This window comes from Amblyomma maculatum, chromosome 1 (assembly GCF_055883805.1).
Source record: "Amblyomma maculatum isolate TAMU_Amacu chromosome 1, ASM5588380v1, whole genome shotgun sequence".
NCBI lineage: Eukaryota > Metazoa > Arthropoda > Arachnida > Ixodida > Ixodidae > Amblyomma > Amblyomma maculatum.
Window position 1 is genome coordinate 217231890 of NC_139344.1, and position 17483 is coordinate 217249372.

The window sequence follows — 17483 nt, forward strand, 5'->3', positions numbered from 1 at the left end:
ACTTTGAGACTGCGAGCGTTGTCCTCAGACTTGGACAATGCCGGCCGTGCCGGCGCCTTTTCGTCAGTGCTAGAGCTACTTTGGAAATTTGTCGATTCCTTCTGTTTACGACCAAGTCTTTAAACGTTTTAGTTCCTGCATTTAAAAGCCGCTGATAAGTGAACGTGAGAGGTCATCGGCGCTTATGAACAGCAATTCTACTTTCCGCTCCCAGTTTGCACCAACCCACTGCGAATATTTCGTTGCCGATCTTGCTCTTCAGCTAAAACTCGCGCAGCCTTTCCGTGCGTAGCTGATGCCGAATGTTCGACCGCAAGTATGTCATGACACACTGATACCGCAACGCCACAACATACTTCACTCGCCTCACTGCAACCTGAGGCTTCCGAATCGCGAAATGCACCGCAGCGTATCGGTTCCTGCAGGAGCACCGTCATTTTTCATACTTGGCGCCAATATATAGTAGCAGACGACAGCGCGCTTTTTCTGTCACTTTAGTTCTCTTTTTCTTCAGAATGCGTAACCAGATTGCGTGCTTACATAACCTGGCACCGTCCCACAGCACACGTCACGCGTACGTCACAATTTGAACAAAATGGCGGATTGTCGAGAATATAGGGCCCCAGCCTAATGTCGCATTCATCTTAAATGGCGGCTGTACAGCTACTGAACAGTGTTAACCTGTACACCAATTAATAACGAGGACATGATGGTAGTGAAGTGCACTTTTATTAAGCATTTTCATTTTTGATCTCTAGCAATATCTTGTGGCATTTTTCCATCAGCCGGTCTTGTTGACTGATGGTGAGAATTTTTGCCCTCTCTGCCATAAATTCAAAAAACAAGTTGCAGGGGTGGGGCTTTTCTTTCTGCGGCATTGTAGTGACGGTGTCCATGAATGTCTTAGTCACCCTCGTAACGTCGTCGTTATTGGACGAGTAACGACTCGCCTGAAACAAACAAAAAATGAATGGGCACTTTTTTTTAGTATGTCATCATCGCACCTTTATCAATTGGCACATGTTTGAAAGCTACCTCGCAATCAAGGATGAATTGGTGGCACATGTCGTAGATATTCCGCCTGTCTGTGAAAGCTGCCCCGGACAGGGCTTTGCGTTTGCACTGGGCGCAGGACGCGATATTCGTTGGGGCATTTGAAATTTCGGCTGATTTCTTTTAAGCCTGATGAATAAAGCTCGACAATGGTAGCTTTGCGCAAACATTTCAGGCGGGCGTTTTCAGCGTGAGCGATTGAGGATTTTTTCCTCTGAGGATAAAATTCAGACTAAACAAGTTAGAAGTAATTAAATTTGTCACAAGAAAAAAAAAAAAAAAGATGCTCTAGACTGCGCTGCACTATACTCTTAATAGCATTGATTTTACTTCACATGCCTAAGAGGCTGTCTTTTTTATTTTTTTAAAGGAGTATAGACACGTACATTTTCTGTTTCGGGATTTTTGCTTTAAACGATCCACAATGGTCCATAACAGAGGGACTGCGACCCAGAAAGTCTCAACACGCCTCAATTAAATAATTATCAGGACATTTATCAGGACCAGTTTCGGTTTCGAGCTCTCCGAGCATGGAGCGCGCAATGATGTCAAAGATCAAAACGCGCGCCGTCAAAGATGAGAACGCGCGCCACACGAGCGCCTCCTGCTGGCAAGACTTCCGACACGTACACACACAATCTATTGACGCACACGGGTAGCGTTTTTCGTCTGCTTGCGATCGCATGTGCAAGAAAATGTCGTCGTCGAGCAGTGTTTCAGCGTAGCATAATTAGTTCTCCGACGTTGTTTCGCCCGAAGGCGCGGATGTTATTGACATTGCCGAGACTTCGATTTCGACCCACTCGCCAGTGACTCAAGTGAAAAAGCAGGAACCAACACCAGCCACGAAAGATGGCGTGCTGGAAATACCCGCTAGTTAGACATGTTGAACAAAGGTACTGATTACTGTGAAGATTCTTCTCTCTCAGTCTGGTGCCAGCGATGTGAGCTCCAATCCGGCGTCCGAAAAAAGAAAATATAGTTTTAGCAGTAAAAAAAAAAAAAAAAAGCATGGCCCGATCAGACAACGTCAGCTATCGACTAGCACTCGGCACAGTTGTCTCCGGCGCCCCAAGCGGGCAGCACTGTTGCTGAAAGCTGTGCACTTGTGCAGGAATGCTATTGGGACCCGAGTACAGCAGGCAGCCTTAATGTGCACCAGGGCCAAGCTGCACGAGTGCGGCGTCAATTAAACGAGTAAATAAATTGTGCATCCTCTTCTCGGAGTCCGATCTGTGTGTCCATGCGCGCGCACAAAGTGTACCCAAGCACTGCGCTTGAAAAACACGCCGACCGTGAAATGGACGCCAAGTGAAGGAATTGTAACATGCAGCAACGAAGACAGTGTGTAAAGCCATCTAGTCAAGGGAGCAGGAGCGCAGAGCTTTCCCTGTGGTGCCCAGTCGATACAGACAGGGCAGTCAAGGTGAGCTATTCTGTGTCGTCACTGCTATTTGCTCTACTGACTCCCCATCACAGTTGTTTGATGACGTCATTTTGTTTACCTATGTACACGTTTTCGTCACGAAGATGTCACTGTCGCTGGGTTTTGAAAGATGGCGTTTGTCTGGCTAGTGTTTAAAATCAAATTAAAATATGTTCGCGGCAAAATGAGAGGTTGGGATTACTTCAGGAGCATCTCTGTATAACCAGGCAAGCAACCGTATTCCTTCCGACGCTTCAAAAATTGGTGTCTATACTCCTTTAAGTCCGGCCACATTTTTCTGGAAGACATGCATATGGTTAATCTGGAGATATGTGTTATTTGATAACATTTTTGCAAATGCTTATAAGTGATTTGTGACCTACTTGCTCGGCTTCTGTGGAGTGTGACCTCCCGACGCTCTGTTTTGTGATCGACCTGTTTGGGGGACCCGGGGCGCAAGCAACCTCCTCTATGGGAAGGTTCCCAACGCTATTACTGTGCTCAGGGACGACGCTGAAAAAAAAAAAATAATAATTTTACTGCCATCACCGTAAGCTGATGGAGGAGGTGGGAATAAAAGCGATTAGTGCTTGACAAAGTTTCCACCCCCTTTACAGCAAGTGAGCAGTGGCATGCAACGGCACTTCTATCACAATAGCAAGGTGAGAAAAAAAAATTAAAAAGACAAAGTTGACTTAAACGTAAGCACGAAAAAGCAGTTTGTGTAGAAAAAGAAAACACGCATCAAAATAACACCAATAATTGCAACTAAAACCATGTTTGTAAAACACTAATTCTACAAAGGAATGTTTACACATGAATCATGAATAGGCACTAAGCAAGAAACTTTTCGCGGAGGAAGACGTCAAGGAGGTTAGTGTATCTAATGCTCGCTATGTTTATATTTGCATCAATTAATGTATTAATCAATAATGGAAGTTGAAATGCAACCATTTGGCGTCCATAGTTTGTTCTCGTGGGCGGCAATACCCAATGTTGAGCTGTAACGGCGGGGATATCGTTCACAATTTGTCACTGCTAATAACACTTGCTCCTTCTCTTCCCCAGTTCAATCGGGCGTTCCGCAAGGCTCTGTGCTGGGACCTTTGCTTTTTCTCATCTACATCAACGATTTACCTGATACCATATGCTCATCGATTAACCTTTTTGCAGATGACTGCGTCATATACCGCGAAATTAACAATTATTCTGATGTAGCGCTTCTTCAGTCCGATATTAACCGTGCTCTTGGCTGGTCTAACACGTGGAACATGCAACTAAACACTAAAAAATGCAAGTACATGCGTGTTTCTCGTCGTATTACAACACTGCCCTCATTTCATCTTAATAACATTATTCTGGAATCTGTGTCCTCTTACAAATATCTTGGCGTGTACATTTCTTCTAATCTTTCTTGGAAGACGCATGTAGACCATATAACCAAAAATGCTAATCGCATGCTGGGCTACATACGTCGCAATTTTTATCTTTCTTCTAGTCCAGTAAAATTACTTCTTTACAAATCATTAGTTCGTACTAAACTTGAATATGCTGCATCTATCTGGGACCCCAGTCAAGAAACACTCATCCATCAGCTTGAATCTGTTCAGAACCGGGGGGCACGTTTCATTCTTTCCAATTATCGTAACTCTAGCGTCAACACTATGAAAGCTAATTTATCGCTACCTCTGCTATCACAACGTAGGAAAATTTACCGTCTTAGCTTGTTCCATAAAATCTATCATGACAACCCTGTTGTTAAGAATAAATTATTAACAGCACCTTGTTACGTTTCAGCTCGCATCGATCATCGTTATAAGGTTGGTATTCCTGCGTGTCAAACCAATCAATTTTACAATTCATTCATCCCCAGCACGTCGGCAAGTTGGAATCACCTCCCCCGAAATGTGGTCGAAATCTCTGATAATTCTGTGCTAAAATCTGCCTTACTCAACCTATCAGTATCATAAACACATGAATTTGCTGCAATGCCATTTTTTCTTTTCTTTCAGCTATTTTGAGATCAGCCAATCTTTTTTAAAAACTTATATTCTTTGTTGCGTTATTGATTTTTGAGTGTCATTTCGTCCTTTGCAAAAGTTGCCTTTATGCCCTGTATACTTATGTGTTGTTTCTTCTCATGTGTGGGTGTGTACTCAGAATGTTTAATTGCTTATTCCTTTTATGTAACCTCTCTCTCTCTTTTTTTTTTCCTCAGGAGCGTCATTTATATGTTGACATGTATTTTGTTGCTGTTTTTTATGTTATACTTTTGTAATATAACCCACTCCCCTCTGTAATGCCCTCGGGCCTTGAGGGCATTGAAATAAATAAATAAATAAATAAATAAATAAATAAATAAATAAATAAATAAATAAATAAATAAATAAATAAATAAATAAATAAATAAATAAATAAATAAATAAATAAATAAATAAATAAATAAATAAATAAATAAATAAATAAATAAATAAATATGTATATTGAAATAACTGATTGTTGGCTAAGTCTGATATGTTGGTTATGCATTTCCGCTTTTCTATCATATGTGTACGCAGGAATCTAAGCATGCAGACTGAAAACGTCAATAAACTTACTCCTGGAAAAAAAGTCTTTAGTGGGGTGTCTATTTGGCAGATTGTATACACAATTCTGAGAGCCCGCTTTTGAAGAACAGCTAGTTTTTTCAGACTGGTATGTGCAGCAGTGCCCTACACTAATTGGCAGTAGTTTAAATGTGAGCGAAATAATACTTGGAAAAGCAACAGTTTTACCTTTTACGGGAGACAACTTTTGAAACGCGACATAAATATGATGGCTCTGGATGCTTAAAAACTGCGTATGTTATGTGGTCGTCCCAAAAATATTGCCGCAAACCTTTCAAATCTTTATTTGTTATATTTAGGCAGCCGCCTGCATGCGGTCTAATCACGCTGATTCTGGTGCGTGGATGAATTCTGTATTCTTTTTTTTTTTTTTTTTGTTCATGATCGGTTGCCGAGCTTTATCAGTTTCTGGTCGCGCAAGATGCGCCGAGATGGGTCTCGAAGATTCCAGACGCTCACGTGTGTTTCCACAATGTTCCCGGTTATGCTAGTGTACAGCTATCGACTTTATCTAGATATTTCCTAGTCGCCTTTAAATTGAGCGTTGACGGGTGCGACGGGCATTCTTTGTTCGACGGCCGCCGAGCACGATTGTTGCTATCGCCGCCGCCGAATCACTTAGTTCTTTTGTCGGCGCAATTCAGCCCAGTAAAGAGTTCCTTCAGTGCACCCCCAGACTCTTCATTTGTGTAATCGGCCTTGTCACCACCACGTGACAATATTTTGAGTAAATTTTACGCCAAGCGACCTAAACGACCTTACTATTTCAATATGTTCATTGTTATAGAATAGTGGTTCGAGCTCACTGCTCTTTTTTGTTTTTTTTGGGTGAAGAAGCATTGCCTTAGATTTTACTGTATTTGCAGACGATATTTCTACTTGATCATATTTGTATTTTTTTTTGCAAGACTATGTTCTCATTGCTTATTAAACTGTTATTAGTATCACCGAATAAAAACAAACTGGTATCATCAGCGTAAATTATGAACCTAGCACTGGTATCCGCACTTATTATATCATTAATATATAGATTAGAGAGAAATGGCCCCAGTGTACTCCCTTGGGATACCCTGCAGGATACTATTCGCGGAGTTGACTTATTTGGACATACTTCATTCTACATGCTAAATAAGATTTAATTAAAATAATGCTTTTCCTCTTATTCCATAAAATTCAAGCTTTTGAAACAAGATGCTATGATTTATGCAGTCAAATGCTTTCCTATAAACTAAAAAAAAAAAAAAAAAAAATCCCCAAGACAAGTTTCCTATTTTTAAAGTTTTTTAATAATTATTCCTTGTGGTGTAGAAGGAGCGGTTCAGTTGCACGGTTTTTCCTGAAGCCATATTGGCAGTTATACTGTGTTTATTTAAATATAGCTTTCTACTCGTTTAAGAATCAGTTTCTCCAAAACTCTTGTGAAGACTGGCAAAATACTAGTTGGTCGACAGTTCCCAAAATTATTTTTATCTCCTTTCTTGTATATGGCTGCTACTCTAGCAACCTGCATTTTCGAGGGAAAAGTGGCAGTTTCAATACATTAGTTATATATATATATATTATGTTCTAATGGTGCAGCAAAATGTTGATGATGTGCTTGACTGGACGTATCTGGATATTATCTACATCACACGAGGTACTGTAACAAAATTTCATGCGTATAGACAGGCTTAGAAACAAAGATGAAGGGCATCTGTCAATGGCTAGGTGAGGTGAATGGGTTGAGAAAATCAATGAGTGGGTAAAAAATTTGTTAAATTCTTCTGCGAGATGATTACCTGCATATTCTATGCCATTGTTAGTTGTCTTACTCGGGCTTTTAACCTGCGAGACGCCGGAGTCGAGTGACCAAAGCTTGCGCCAGAGTTTATCAGGGCGAATCGAAGCAGTCTGAAAGTAAGTTTCATGATATCTGTCCTTCGCCTGTCGTATGTCGGAATTCAGTTTATTTCTATACTTCTTGAAGCACTGAAAAACAAGAACATCTTTAGGGTCAATAAACACCTGATATAATTTTTGCTTTTCTTTAATACGGGAGTACAAATCACGCGATATCCATGGCTTTTTTATGGTATCAGATAACCTTTTTATCTTTGGAATAAAATGCAAATTTAAATATGAATAAACTAGGCAAGAAATAAAATTGTAAGTGCTCTCCGCGCAACGTTTTTTGTATATTTCCGACCAGTCAACACCTAGAACACTGAAACGAAATCTTTCTAGAGAAATTTTGTTACACATTGGAATACAACTTTCTCACGAAGGTCTCGCTTCGGTACCCACCTTGCAAAATAAATAAATACTCATATGATCGCTGATTTCGCAGCATGCAACTACTGAATGAACGAGTGAAAAGTCACTGAAGGTATAGATCAGTGCATGCATGTTTGAGAGCCGGGGCTACACGGGTTGCATTGGTAATCATACTTGTAGCACAATAACATCTGAGTAAACCATCAAAATCTGCACTGCTCGGATGTTGCACATGACAAATCTATATTGAAGTTCCCACCAAAAATTACATAATACTTATTCCTCGTTGATAAGATTCCATGGTTTCAAGAAATGAGCCCAAATTACCAGATGGTGGCCTGTAAACAACAGTCAATAAATTGTTTCCTAATGTAACTGAAAGAATTTTAACATCATCCAGTATGTAACACAATTTGGGAAAAATTTTGCACCGTAAGTGTGCACCAACAAGTCTGCATACACCACCTCCACGAGACGTTTTCCGATTTAAAGAAAATGTTGAGAACGAGGGCAGTTCAAAATTATCACTATCATTCAGCCAAGTCTCCGAGATCATAACTGCAGCAAGAGAAACACCAAAGCTGCTTAATAAGATAGATTATTCCTTAATGATCTAGCATTAGGTGGAAACACTTGAGTATTGACGGGATTTCTAGTTCAACGCACAGTGTTACGAACTTTACACGGGAGAGGATATGTGTTTGGAGCCATCACGCTGTTATATCTTTGTGTGCAGCGGCCACACATTATACCAGCTTACTATTACGAGCCCACAAGGTCACTTTTATCTCGAAAGTGTCACCTTCCCTTCGGCGAACAAGCACCTTGCCATTAGAGCACCAAAAAAAAACTTGATATTATGTTTCTTAGCCCAATCTTTAGTTTACAGAAGTAAGGATTTCGTTCTTCGGGTAAAGTTTTCACACAGGTACACGCGTTTGCTCTTCTCTGCCAATGCTTTCTTGTTTTGAAACCATTGGTTTCTGAGTTTCTCGCTGAAAGAGCAAAATAATGGCTGGTACCTATAGTTCGCTTTTGCAGGAAGCCGGTGGCACGCCTCAGTATCACTCACTAATATCTGCCACTATAATTTGTTTAGTCACTTTATTAACTTTCGCTAGGAGATTCTCATGTTTGCTTTCAGAAACATTATGAATTTCTGTTCTCTTTCCTGCTTAGGATTTCCAGCTCGTCCAAATCAAAGTTGAGCCCAGAGAGTTGTTCTTCGCAACGCATATTTTCGACCTGTATCATTCTTTTCCGCAAGTGCACGATTTCTTTGCCTTCATTATCCAGACGCTTCATGATTCCATCAAAGTGTTCAGACATTACCTGAACGGACTGCTCAATTTTATCGACTTTTTCTTTCAGTGGCATTAAACGCTCTAGTTTTTGACTAAGCTCATGAAAAGCAGAGGCAATGTCAAAAGCAGGAGCCTCGGCCATGGGGGGCATTTTTCCGCTGCGAGAAGAACCTGTTTTGCATATTGGACACTGGAATGCTCCGCGAGAACGAACTCAATGGTTTACGCGACTCGGGAATTCCTGAACACCCTTGATATGGGTACCGACATTCTTTACATATATGATTATACGCTGTCAGGAGAGTGAATTGTTCAGTTGCAAGTAATGCAAACTTCATCCGTATTCTCCGTTGAGAAGAATATCGTACACAAACCACTTTACGAGATGTTTGACAGCAGCATTGGCGATGCAAAGCAACAGGAAAGAATGTACCAACCTGGAAAAAGTTCGAAAGAACGTGCAAGCTTTGTAAGCGTCCGTCGCTCGCCACTGCCAAACTGCCCAGTGCGAGAATGATGTGTTTCTTTATGCGATAATCGGCAACGCCCCTCGCACTGCCAAACTGACGAATGCGGGGGGCGTTGCTGATTATCGCTGACGGTGGAATCAGCATATGGTTGTTGGAGCAACTTCACAGCGGCCAATATGTCCTGGAATAAGTGGGAAAGAACGTGCAAGCCGTGTAAGGGTCAGTGCTCAGAACGCAGAAACGCCAAGTAAAACTATTTGGACACACATTTCGTGGCTATCATCGCAGTACTGATCGAAATTCCCTTTAAGAATAAATTGAAGACTGTTAAAAAACTGGATAAGTTGATATGCTCTTACAGTTCTTAATCCATGTGCAGATTAATAGTAAACAGAATTCATACAGGGTGATAACTAGTTGACCATGACCAACAAGCGCAGGAATATTACTAAAGAGAAGTACCGCGAGGAGTCTCCAGCCATCGCACCGCTTCCATATGCTGGAGCATCCCACCTGCAAATTAAATTCTTTCTTCATGGTTCATCGTGTTATATTCACTAAATAAGTACTTCAAGTGCAATCCCAATGCCATTGTTCCATTTGAGTAGTCATGCAGATAATTACGCTTGTGTCCATGTACCGCAACTCCGGCAGCATAAATTTCGAGTTAACCCTGAAACGAAAATGACAGTTTAGTACGTCAAAGCTGTCAAAACAATCCTTCGAGTGAATGTACGCTAAGTTAGTATAAGAAGCTACGGCACACTCAAAATTAGTATGCGTTGTCAGTTATACACATCGATAGATAATGCAACGTTGTCGTCGAGCCCTCTACCCCCGACGTTTCACTTACGTTCCAAGGCTCTCCTTTGCCATCAGGCTTTCCATTATGTTCAAATGCCGTCAATATCACTTCGCACAAATATCTCGCCTATTATGTCCAGTTCTTTACCAATCAGGTTCCATCTGTTCTCTTTCATCTGGGTGTCCTTAAAGTGCGGCTGTCTGTTGTCGTACAAAAATCGATGCTGCCTCACAAGCTCTAATAGGAGCTCGGCGTCGAATCAGGGCTTCGCTACAAAGTCAGTCTTTCTGGACGCTGGTGTGGCTGCTGCTGAGGCTGCGAGTTTTCTGGAAAACACATGAACTACGCCGGGACTTCGGGGTACCCGATTTTTGGTCATCACGTGTTTGTTGTTTCGTGCACACCCCGCGTTGGGCAGCATGCTTCCCCTGATGGCGGTTTCCGCCTGTCAGAGGCAGTGCCGAAATCCCGTGAAGTAAGAGCCACGCATGTGCTTCCCCGTGTATGGGCTCCCCCTGCTCACAATACCCTCTCAACGCGTCACTCTTGTCAGCAGTGGCAAGAGCAGGGGTCGGCCAGCGCCCTATCCCACTTAATGGTTTTAGCGGGCATCTTGGCAACGAGCTCGTACTTTTTTTTTTTTTTTTTTTTTTTTTTTTGCTACTGGAGGTGGAGGGCACTTGAGGGCGAGTGGAGTGCGGGCTCTGGTGGCTATAGGCTCCCAAAGCATCCCTGGGCGGCGCTGCGGCTCCTGATAGGCAGCGCCATCTGTGGCAGAAAAATACACAGTGGGGCGCCGCCGGCTTGGCTCGCTGCCTTCGCGGCAAGCGCCGCGCGCTCTCTCTCGCACGAGCACGCGCCCTGACGCACCCCCGCAGGCGCATCGCGACATGCCGCCTGCATTCCGTCTTGATTATTGGACAACCTGCCGCGTATTTCCATGGAGGAAGCGTAATTATAGGCGAGAAAATTTTTATTCACGTTTGTACTGCACAGCAGACGACAGACGGCGATGAGTAAATACTGATTGTGAATGCGTTCCCCACGTTAGCGAAAACGTAGGAAGTGTATTTCGAGGTAAGTCTCCTATGTAATTATATTATTGTATATAATATGTTTAAAAACTGCAAAAGTATTATTAGTACTCTAAAATAAAGCGGCTCGCTCGTTGATCATCGTTTTGGCCTGTAGCATATGAGATATGTATACGGTTTTGTTTTTATTATAACGACGTTACTAACGCAAATTTTGCAGTAGAAGAATAAGTTATAGTCCGAAGGAGGTGTTTCTTCAAAGGCACGAACGCTAGCAGTCTCAAAAGCATATGTGGGCTCCACGCGCTGCACGCGACATAACCGGCTCGCTGGCTCGGAAGGCAGAGGAAATCCAAGCTTGTACTACAATCGTGTTTTATTTCGGTTCTTATTAAATGGTGGTGCTTCATTTCTATTTGGATTGCATTAACGAAACCTGTGACGCGAATAGGGTGCTCCGCGCGAGTATTGTCAATCGAGCCATAACTAGGATCGCTTTTGTTTTGCACTTCCGACATATTTTCGTTATGAATAATAATAATGTTGGTTCATTTATTGGCTAATTTGCGGAAATCTGTAAAAGAGTCTCAGCTCAGCAAGGCATGTCCCCCCCCCCCCTTTTTTTTTTAAGGAAAAAAAAGGTCTCGTTCCTAGATATTTTCTTGGTCTTAGGGTACATTCACACAACATTGTCGATTGTGGACGTCGCTCGCTGGATATCTGTTGATTTGGTTGCTTTCAGAGCACTCGCAAAGCAGGGAGAGAGCACAGAAAATCGGCAAAGCAAGACACGCGGTTAGCGAAGAGCTGGATATTCCTCCACCCCCTTCGCTTTGTATGCATGGTGTTAAACCACTGTACTCTTTCGATGCCTCTCCAAGCCGTCTTTGTCAACTGTCGACATTTCTGAGTTTATGGAGAAGGAGGAAATTAGCTCTTTTCGTTTCCACAAAGAACGCGACACTTCTTAGAACGCTGTCACGCGGTGGAAAACAGGTCTTGTGGAAACGCTTCCAAAGGAATCTGCAAAGTTTCACATATGAGCCTCGTCTTTTGGCGCTTCGCCTACTATTGTGGCTGCCCATGACACAATGCTACTTAGTACATCCGTTTCGCATCAGCGGAAGCGTTTTTGTATCGCCAAATAACCGCCAGGCGCAACGCGATCGCCGCGCGTGTACAGGGAGCTAGCGGAGCGTCTGCTCCGGCGACGTCCCATCGTTTCACATTTCGCCACCATGCCAGGAATACGGCGCTGCCATCGAGCGGCGAAACTTGAGCTTGGGTAGCGAAAACGGGGAGAATATCCTTTCTTCCACATTCTTTCTGCGAACCTCGGTGTGACGACGCAGTAACTGATTGTGTAGGAAACTTTATCGAACCCATATTACGCAGCGTGCTCACACAATGGCGGCTAGGACCACACAAGTGCCCGCTCATCGGTACTCGATGGTGTAAGCTGGGATGCCGAACATTGCTTATTCGCAGGCTTGCGTACAGGTGGGTGCCGCTCCACGGTTTCAGTGCAAGATTAAGTTAGAACGGCGCATGACGGCGTTTTAACAGCCGACAAGTGTTCATTCAAATTGGCCTGCCTGCTATATGTGTTTCGGAGCGCAATAAACGCATGCGTCAAAGGCGACAGGGATTTGTAAGTACCGAAAGCGTCCCTCAACGGATGTGAAATAAATCGTATTTGAACAGCGATAAGAAATAACAATGCTCTGGGATGAAATATTTTTTCTTTCATTTATATGCCGCGATAAGACGAGAAAGGGTAATGAAGGCTGGCCCCACTTATTATTATCCAGTGGGTAGCTGGTCAAGCTATTATGTGGTCAAGCTATTACCGCATTTGTAATAAATATTGATAAAATAATATCAGATTAGAGAGATCTCGCGACTTCTGCAGCCAGAAGACGAGTTAATTTCATTTCGAAGCTATTGGTACGTGTGAAAGCGCTGCGCAGCCGTTTGGGCCAGCGTCACAGCCTGTAATGAAATCGTGTTTATTTGTTGCGTCTCAGGCTAAAGGTAACTGCGCTCAACCATTTTCCACGCGGACTTCTCTGAAATACGGAAATAACAATTTATATTGATGGTAGTCTTGCTTGTATTTCCGTAAAGGAACGGTAAAAGAAAAACAAAGACGAACCACTGATGACCGTAAACGTAAGCGTTAAACTTCAGCGCGAATCTCATCGGTCTAGTTACATTAAAAAAAAAGATAAAAAAAGTATTCATCTTCATACTCAAAATAAAAAAATTAAAAACGTGCATTTATCACGGGTGAAGGGCAGACACACACACACACACACACACACACACACACACACACACACACACACACACACGCGCACACACACACACACACACACACACACACACACACACACACACACACACACACACACACACACACACACACACACACACACACACACACACACACACACACAAAAAGCCAGCCCATTGCCGCTAATAAACGAGGATTTCTAGTTGACTACCCTCAGATGTCGCTTAAAGGGACACTAAAGACACTCAAATATGCTATGAAAATCTAATAAACTGCATTTGATGACACTATCGCCGCATATCTGGCAGCAAAAAATCGAATAATTGCTAAGATATTGCGACAAGAAGTTGAGGTTTTTTTTTGTTCCCACCAGTCGAATTCAAACTTTCTCCTACTACGTAGTAGGGTAGCACGAGACACACTATGATGCAAGAGGAGTCTCCGGGACTGCTGGCGCGCGAGGAGCGAAGAATTCTTCGCAGGTGCGTGCCGAGTAATGACGTTCATTCGATACGCACTTAGGGTAGGCGCATCTGCTGCTCCGAGATCGTATTTCAGGCGCCGCCGCTCCAAAACTAAACTATCCGAGCACGCACAAAGTGTCTGAGCCGGAACATAACAGAAACTGAAGTTGGACGCCTGTGGTGCCGCCAAGTATATTTTTATATTTGCCTTGCAACATTTACGTTGTCTTTTCGCCGTTGTTTACGTGTGACAAAACATTTTATCATATTCGAGACAAACTATACTACCGCATTCAAACGGGCAACGTAATTCGCATTTGTCAGCCTCCGGGATCCCTTGCGCGTGACGTGATTTGTAGTTGCGCGTCTCGGCTGTTTCGGCTGTGGCGGCGATACCCGTATTTCTGTTCTTCCTCTTTGCTACCTTATAACAGCTCTGTTTTCAATAAGAGTGTTTTTTTTTTTTTGTAACCAGGAACTGGCCCATTCTATCGATGCAAGCCCACTTCATTTTTCTCTTTAGTGTCCCTTTAAACGAGGGAACAGTCCGCTTCAAATTGCTACAGTACTCTCTAGGAGATGGAAAACGACACACAGCACGCACCTATACATGCAACGATGGTAGAGCGCCCTGGCGTCATAATTGAAAAACGCTTGCTACCTCTGTCACACGGGTATTTCGAAGGCCTTCGAACCGATTGTCTATCGACTCGAAGGCATTTGAACGCTGCCACACGGGAGTTTTCAGTGGCCATTGAGTCGATAGTCTATCTAGTCAACGGAACAGCTCAGAACTCTGTCGAGATCTCGAAGGCTATCCAAGGCCTTCGAACGTCGCGCAAGGTTGCTAGCGTTGACCCGAGGAACGCCATGCGCGCTCTCGTGCACAGCGCGTTTACGATATAAAAACATGAGCAAGCGTTATTATTTTATATATCTAATTTATGCAGTAAGATATTAGTGTGCGTAGAAATGTAGTAATGTAAATATAGCATCGTTCTTTTTCAAGGCGCATTATTTTTGTACTCTCTACCCCTATAACCTGCGCCGCCGCGAAAAGCAAACCCAATGAAAACGCAGCTGTATGAACGTTGAGTTAAAGAAAAAAGTCCTTCATTAGCAACTAAAAACCGGCGGTTACTAAAAAAAGGTAACAGTTATATTTTATATTGCGTTGATAGGAAGTTTTTAGTTCTTTAAACAAAACCGGCTATCGAGTCAATCGCCTTTGAAATTCGCGCGCCCGCCAGATGGCGCATGGTTCCGAGAGTAGAAATATCTAGAGTGGAAAATGGACCTTTGTATTTGGCCTTCCTGGACATAAACGGGGCGTACGGCAATGTAAACAGGGAACTCCTGTGGAACATATTAAAAAAAGAAGGTATCGGTTATGAGATAACAGAGTTCCTACAGAAAATATACCGGGATAACAAAGTAGCAATTACATAGGAAGGGATAAGAAGTACGGAAGATGTCAAAGTATGCAAAGGATTAAGACAAGGCTGTCCTCTATCACCGCTGCTGTTCATGCCATGGTAGAAGAACAAATGGTAGCGTAACTCCCATAGAAGCCTGCGTGTCGACTCTGAGCGAGGCTTTAGTTTCCCAGCGCCCCCTGCGAACTGTGAGGCACAACAAACACGTGACGTTGCTTGTGACGTCACAGGTGACGTACTTTTGGCGGGGAATTTGATTGTCTTTTTACTTATGAACGAAAAACAAGGCCAACAACGACGGAGGCAGAACGATGCTCGGATAAGGCAGAAAAATGGACACCGTAACTGTTCAGCCAACTTTACTTGACATGGATTTCTACTGTCAAGTTTTACGTTAACTGAAATGTTACGGCATCTTTAACCACCTTATCATAGCATCGTTCTGCCTCCGTCGTCGTTAGCCTAGTCTTTCGTCGCGCGTCATGTAAACGCATTCTGGGGCTTATTTCTTCGGGCACGTTTGTGAACAAGGGCCTTCAAGTGAATTCGGCAAGCACATGGATAGAACCACATGGCTTGAGGCTTTTCACTAAGGGCATAAATGAGTGAAGCTGCGCTGCACAGAAAGCCAGGCTTTATTAATTCACGATTACTTACATAGACGCTTCACGACAATGAAATCTAAGTGTAGGAGAGCAACCACCGCTCATTCGTCACGGTCTTCATGAAATCCTCGTGATAACAAAATGACCTGAGCGTAGGTCTCCAAACGAGACGCGGTGAGATTATAAAGGGTAAAAGATCTTGCTAACAAACAAAGTATACATATCAGCGTCAAAGAACAACAAAAACTAACGAACGGAATAACTAACGCTAGCGCTAGAACGCCAACCTGTAAGAGCTTAGGTAAGCAATTCAAATTGGGATTGCTAGTATTTAGAAGTTAATGCGTCTGAGAAAAGAAAATATCTATGATATAGCTTCGCTCCAATAAATCTCGCCCTGTTCATGATTCCCATATTTTACTCGCGCTTCATTTGCCACTGAAAGGAGTCAATGTGAGGTTACAAATTTACAACTTAAGCATTTAACATGTTCATGAGAAAGATCCCATTGACAATAGGAACATCACTGTAATAACAGCTAAAGCACGTTCAGCGAACGTTGGTGCGGTAATACGACGCAGTAAGCAAAACACGCAGCAAGGGGAGCGGAACGGAAGGCTTTGAGCAATGCGACACGCTTCTTGGGGGCAATAAAATCTCACCTTCACCGCTCAATTAAAACATGCAGCGATACGCCGCTCATGCAGACGTGTATCCGTAAAACAAGCCACCACTCTTGCGACGTGCCTGGGAGGCCGAGCCGAGCCGCCGAGCTGTGACGCAGCATTGTCCCATCGTCCGGAAATGCGCACATGAAGCGGCAATCAGTTTCTCATCGAGCACAGACAGTCTTCGCCTTGCAGTAAAGCTCTACCAAAACCAGCAGAATGAAATACTGACTGTTTGTTACAGATAACCCACTCTGTACGCAGCACGCAACGATGAACGTTGAACCGGGGCCGACGACACACCCATTACGCGGATGAAAAAAAGCTTATCTGAGCTTTGGGCAACTACGCAGCGGATAATAAGTGGCCGAGAGAGGACGTTAGAAACAAGTTAAAATATTATTAAAAACGTGACACGTTTTTTCTTACGCAAGAAACAAAAACTGCATTCATTCCTGAGCGCGAATATTATGTTTACTTTCTAGTTCTTTGGAGTTCTGGCAGATCTTATTTTCTGTGCGTTAGTAATTTGCCTCACAGTTCGCAGGAGCCCTCATCATCGAGTTGATGCCGCTGGCAGTAGGCAGCTGCACGCGTTTTCTTCCGAGTTGCGCGACCAGTTGTACATTGACCTTGTTCATGCTTTATATGATAAACCTGGAACGGAGGATACCAGAAAGTAACCTATAGATTTTAACCTGTCATCTAGATTAGGTGGAAAGGCGCTAGAGCAGCGCCTCCCCGGTTTGATGTATGCAGACGATATTGTGCTGCTAGCTGAGAGTCTGGAAGAATTGCAAACTGTAGTTAAGTATTGCGGAGACGAAGAAGACGCCCTAGGCTTCAGTTTTAGCGCAGTTAAGTCGGGTCTGATGATTTTCAACGGCTCAACTGATCAGGGTTAAAATACAAGGCGATGATATACCCAGAGTAGCAGAACATAAATATCTCGGGGTATGGGTAAACGAAGGATTAGCATACATTGGAAAGCATGAGCAATCACTTAAGGTCAAAGGGCGAAGAAATGCCGGGATAATGAAGCATAGGGCATTGTGGGGATACA

General features: G+C 43.2%; 1 long non-coding RNA gene across 1 annotated transcript; it reads right to left on the reverse strand.

Annotated features, from left to right (window-relative positions):
* Positions 1 to 713: 713 nt before the first annotated feature.
* LOC146205620 (uncharacterized) lies at positions 714 to 9184 on the reverse strand. Its single transcript, XR_014703207.1, has 3 exons — positions 9080 to 9184; positions 2863 to 2992; positions 714 to 950 (listed from the first exon to the last, which is right to left on the reverse strand). It is a non-coding gene; the product is annotated as an uncharacterized LOC146205620 (long non-coding RNA).
* Positions 9185 to 17483: the final 8299 nt, after the last annotated feature.